We start from the raw sequence: 5749 nt of genomic DNA on the forward strand, positions 1-5749 counted from the left end.
CTTCTTCAGAGACTGAATACATTTCTCCCTTACAAAGGCACCATACTTGACACTGTGTTTAAAATGACAGACAACAGGGATGCCTGGGTCCAACTCTTGATTTTGGCTCAGGTCATAATCTCAGGGTCTTGATCCCAGGGTTGTGAGATCTAGCCTGCGAAGGGCCCCATGCTCAGTGGGAGTCTGCTTCTCTCCCTCTGCTTCTCCTTCTGCCCTCCCCTGCTCACATGCACATGCAATCTCTCTCTCTCAAAAATAGATAGATGATAGATAGATAGATAGATAGATACATAGATAGATAGATGATAGATGATAGATGATAGGACAGACAACAAAATCATATCAATATCTTCTGAAGATAATATAAAATCATTATCAGGGTGGGGTCATTTATTTTTCTATAGAATGAATAGAATAAGTATTAAGTATTAAGTAACAAATAATTGTCTTTGGGTGATGATTACTTTTGCTGCTCAATAATTATAATATTTTTTTCTTTTACTACTTCTTCATCTATCTATGTCACAGAAGGCCACTCAAGCTGATCCCAAATACTTCATTTCTATATGGAATAATTATAAGAGTTTCTGTCAGTTGCATTATTGGCTAGCTGGAAAATTTATCTAGATCTCTAATATAAGTTGAGACCATTTAAAAGTATTACTTGAACTGTAGCTTACAAGGAGTAATGTAAGGCATCTATAATCTGCCTTATATCCCCTTAGGCTCGTGTAACTGAATTTCAAGTCTTATACTCTAGAATCGTAGTCATACAGATCTTGACTGTGTTATGGTAACTGTGCCCCTTTGGGATCCAGGAATGGCTTAAGGAAGACAGAGACCAAATTGAATGCCAGTAATTTTGGAAATTTTATCTGTTTCTAGTCAAAAAGCCATACAGAGAATAATCTCTGCAATATCTAATACTTACCTCTGAATAGTAAACTGTTAACCAAGACTTTTATAGGCCAACAAAAGTTCTTTCTGTTAGGACAGAATTACACGTTTTTTTTTTCTTTTTACTCAGTTTCATTTTTCTTCCAAACAGTGTGAAAACTGTCCAGATGAATGGTGTCATGCCAGCAACATTGCTAAGTAAAACAGAATAAATCAGCTTGGCATGATGGTATTTGCCATCTATTCTAAAAGATCTACTTCTATCTTCCTGTTATCTTGTATCATATGGTCTTTAACATCTGTCCATTCAAAAAAGGAAGGATACAGGAATGACTTCATAGGTATCTAACTATTGCAGTCACTCAGGGACCCACAATAAGGGCCTTTCACATGGGATTTAGTGTTCAGCAGTTGCTATTTTGAAATTATTAGTATTTTTATCTTTGAATTTATGTTTTGTAAGTGAAGTCTGATGGGGCAATGGAGCATATACAGGAAGCTTGGAGTTTGGACTCCCATATGGTCCTAATTGTTGCTGGATGGGTTCTGGGCCACCTACTACCTTATCCCTTAGTGTCCTGGGGCTCTCTTGGCTCCACCCTATGACTGCTGCCACTGTTTACTCCTGATGGGCCTGGATGTGGGTTTGAGGAGGGTCAGGTTTGGTCCCTATGCCCCACAGCATCTAAGGGTAGGACAGCACCTGTCCCATGCTGGCAGCATCATAGGCATCTGGTGACTGGTAAGCCAGAAGCTATCTCTAGACAGTGGTGAGCTTCTCCCTTATTATTCTAGATCCCCATATTGAGTGTCTTGACACAGAGATTTATAAAACCTTGGGAGGGACCCATCTACCACAAGTCACACGTTGTTTCATTGAAAGGGGAGGCACGTAGCTTCCCCAGTCAGGGCATGGCACATCTGTCTGTCTGCTTGTGGAAGGATTGACCTAGAACCCTTGCCTGTGGTAGAGTGAGGCCTCCTGATATCTGTGAGTGTCTGCACTTGCCCCAGGAGTGCCCAGGAGAACTCCCTTGACCAGCTCTATGGGGGGGGGCGGTGGTGGAGGACTCTCTCTTCCCCCTTTCAGTCTTCCTATAAATGATGTGGGCACCTTCCCTCATCAAGCAACAAAATAGGAATTCTGTTAACTTTAATAATTCCTCATGCACTTTAAATGTTGTAAACATTTAAACTGGCCTTGCACAATATAGATGAATGGCTGTGTGTGTGTGTGTGTGTGTGTGTGTGCTAATATATATATATATATGCTAATTAAAAATTTTAATTTTTCTTTTACTTGGAACATTAAATAGTCAATGAAAACACATGATACATTGAGAGGCAGACCGTGAAGACAGAAAAATGCTCCACTAATGGCATGTTCCCCCTACTTTTTAAACAAGGGATCCCACGTTTTCATTTTGTACTGCATCCTGCACATTATGTTGCCAGCCCGGGAGGAGTCCAGGATTTTGCTATAGCAATGTCCAGTCTTCATATCCTGATAAACATGCCCTACCCGTGAAATTGTTGAATGTGAAAAAGGTACTCTAAGACAATTAAATAACATATTTTTGGAGCAAATGACCCTGTTTTATACTTAATTAAAACCAGAGGAATTAAATATTGCTTAGGGCAGAATACAATTTTGCTGATGGAAGGAAGTTGACATACTCTCTCACTGTGGTATAGTTATGATACTTACATGAGGATTCCAGATGATGCCCAATAGTATTTTTTTAAAGATTTTATTTATTTGACAGAGATAGAGAGAGAGTACAATTAGGCAGAGCAGCAGGTAGAGAGAGAGGGAGAAGCAGGCTCTCCACTGAGTGGGGAGCCTGACGTGGGGCTCGATCCCAGGACCCTGGGATCATGACCTGAGCCCAAGACAGCCGCTTAACCAACTGAGGCACCCAGGCACCCCACCCAATAGTATTATTAAAGTCATGTTGGCATAAGGGTGTCAGAGCACATGGGATCCTTTTATTAAAAACTATAATAGCTTTGATCAATTAAAACAAGTCAGAGAAAAATATCTGATATGAAATAAACTTCCCAAAAGTGTATATAGTCTTATTAAGACCACATAAAACAAATGATACAGAAAAATGGATGATTAATTTCCAAATGTACATGGTGTAGCATATTTAAGTCAGGCACGTTGGACTTGTATTTTCAATTATCTGTGAGTCTCCGTTTGCTCAGGAAATAGAATTATTTCCCAAAAAATATAGTGGGTTTTTCCTTATAGGTTGTTCTTAGAGGTAAGGTAGGTTATTACTTTCTTTAGTCATTATTTCTCAGTTTTATTTATAGAGATTCACTTTCAGAGAATCATAAAAAAAACCTGATGAAAATGAACTTATTACACAGACACACTGAACAGTTACTATGTGCTAAGCTCTGTGATGGACACTTGTGATGCTATGAGGAGGTAAACTTCTTGCTTGCATAGAGTTTACATTCTGGAGGAGGAGTCAGACATCACTTAAGTAATTTCATAAACACATAAAATTACTACTGAGAGGCAGCTATGTGGCATGAGAGGGAAATTATGATCAAGATATTCAACTGAGCCTAGAAAGTTAGAGAATACTTTCCCATAGAAGTGGAAGTTTTAACTAATATCTAAATTAAAACTAGGAATTTAACTAGGTGAAACGAGAAGGCAAAGGAGTTTCAGGAACAAAAAAAAAAAAAAATAACATGCCAAGAAGATTTGGCAAGAGGAAACAATGCAGGCAGAAAGAAAGGGCTGGAGTGGAAAGAGGAAGGGGGCACCTGGTGCAAATTGAGGTGGAAGAGATGGGTGGGGCTCCATTGTACAGATCCTGTGGCTTGTGGCATGAACTCTGTCTCTGAATCAGCAGTTTCTGAGGTTGAGGTAGGAACTGTACATTTATAACATACTTCAATGATTCTTATCTACATAAATTTAAACTTGAGAGTTCTGGCCTGTGAAAAATTCTTGCTGACTGTCATTAGAAACTCAGGTTTGGCTGCTAACCCATTAAAGGCAGGTACCAATTGCAAAGGGAATACCTATAGGTGATAATGACCAACCTCCAAACCACAGGAAACTTCCTAGTATGATTTATCTCTTAGAATGTACCTGAATCTCCAGGCCTGAGTTCACAGCAATGCTCTTTCCTTTCCTCCTCTCTTGCAATAGGTCAAATTTGCCCCTTGTCACCCATAATGATGGTACCATTAAGGTCCTAGTGAATACATACTGTTGGAATTACTGATGTGCTTTTCATTATTAAATACTTCATGCACTATAAACTCCTGCAGGTAGCTTAAGATTATTTTTTAATTGCTTTTATATAAATTTACTCTTTCTGCCACTCTACTAAAGTGATATAAGTTATCCTGGAGAAGTTTTGGAGTACAAAAAAAAAATACTCATAATGAAACACCTAGTTAATGTCTTAGCAAAAATAATTATTGATATCCCAGTTTTTGATTCCCTGCTCAGCAGATACTTTTCACAGTATCATTCCCGTGTCAGAAAAATGTGTCCCTTAATATTACCTATCTAGCTTGGTAGATTGATGAATTATTATCAGCTTCTGAATGATGTGTCATAATCTGGGTGAAAAACATAGCAAAATTCAAAACTATGATGTCACCATGTTGGCTCAGCATTTGTTATCTCTAAGCCAGTGGTAGAAGGGAGGCAGCTGTCCAGAGACCTTCAGTTTGGACTGGAAAAACTGTGGGTGGGTATGATGGTCAAGGGGGCCAGAGAGAAAAGTCAATTTGTTCTTTCCTTATTTTTAGTTTAATGTGTTCATTTTTTTAAATGTTCAGATTAATAAAAAGTCAACAAGTAAGAAGGAAATGGAATCTTAAGATTACTATAGGCGAAAGGACAGTGAGTGTCCCTGGCTTTCAACTTCAAATCAATCAAGGGGAAGAGCAAGAAAATCGATATGCCTTCCTGTGCCTTTTTAAAAGAGAGCCCCTGACATGATAAATGTCCATTAATTACCTTCAGAAAGAAGTAGCTAAACTACTGAGAAAGAAAATCTTTATTACTAACTTTTGCATTCCCCATGAAAAGAAGAGCAGAGGGAGGCAAACATGCTTGAGAGGTCTGCTATGGACAGCAAACAAACAAGAAGTAATGAAGGAATGGTTAACCTGAAAAGGAGGTTTGAAATGAGAAAGATGCTGGGTAGAGAGAATGCTTAGCAAGACTTTTGCAGAAGTAAAGAAGTGGGAGGGTGATCACCAGAAAAAGAAAGGTGATGTCACGTAGTCCAAAGAAGTGAAGGGGTCTGGAATATGTGTGGCACCAAAATTATTTTGAGCAGAAAGGCATTTATTTGAGCTCCTGAAATCTCTCATCTGCCTAGAAGCAGAGCCTTCCAGAAGAATTCAGAATTCAGTTGTCACAAATGCCCTCCCAGGGAGCAACCAGGGAAGGTTGACTATCACTGGTTATAAGAAGTCTCCACACCACACTTAAATAGCCATTGTCACAAACTTACACTTCTCTCATCTAGTCTCCTAAAGGATCACTGTCCTTCTAAAAGTCTTTTTTTAATTTTATTTTATTATGTTAATCACCATACATTACATCATTAATTTTTGATGTAATGTTCCATGATTCATTGTTTTCGTATAACACCCAGTGCTCCATTCAATATGTGCCCTCCTTAATACCCATCACCAGGCTAACCCATCTCCCCCAACCCCCTCCCCTCTGAAACCCTCAGTTTGTTTCTCGGAGTCCATAGTCTCTCATGGTTCATCTCCCCCTCCGATTTCCCCCCTTCATTTTTCCCTTCCTACTATCTTCTTTTTTGTCTGTGTGTGCTCTTCTTGCTCTCCCCTTTCC

This window comes from Callorhinus ursinus, unplaced genomic scaffold (assembly GCF_003265705.2).
Source record: "Callorhinus ursinus isolate GAN/ISIS: 27379988/994484 unplaced genomic scaffold, GSC_fseal_2.0 scaffold21, whole genome shotgun sequence".
In the NCBI taxonomy this organism is placed as follows: domain Eukaryota; kingdom Metazoa; phylum Chordata; class Mammalia; order Carnivora; family Otariidae; genus Callorhinus; species Callorhinus ursinus.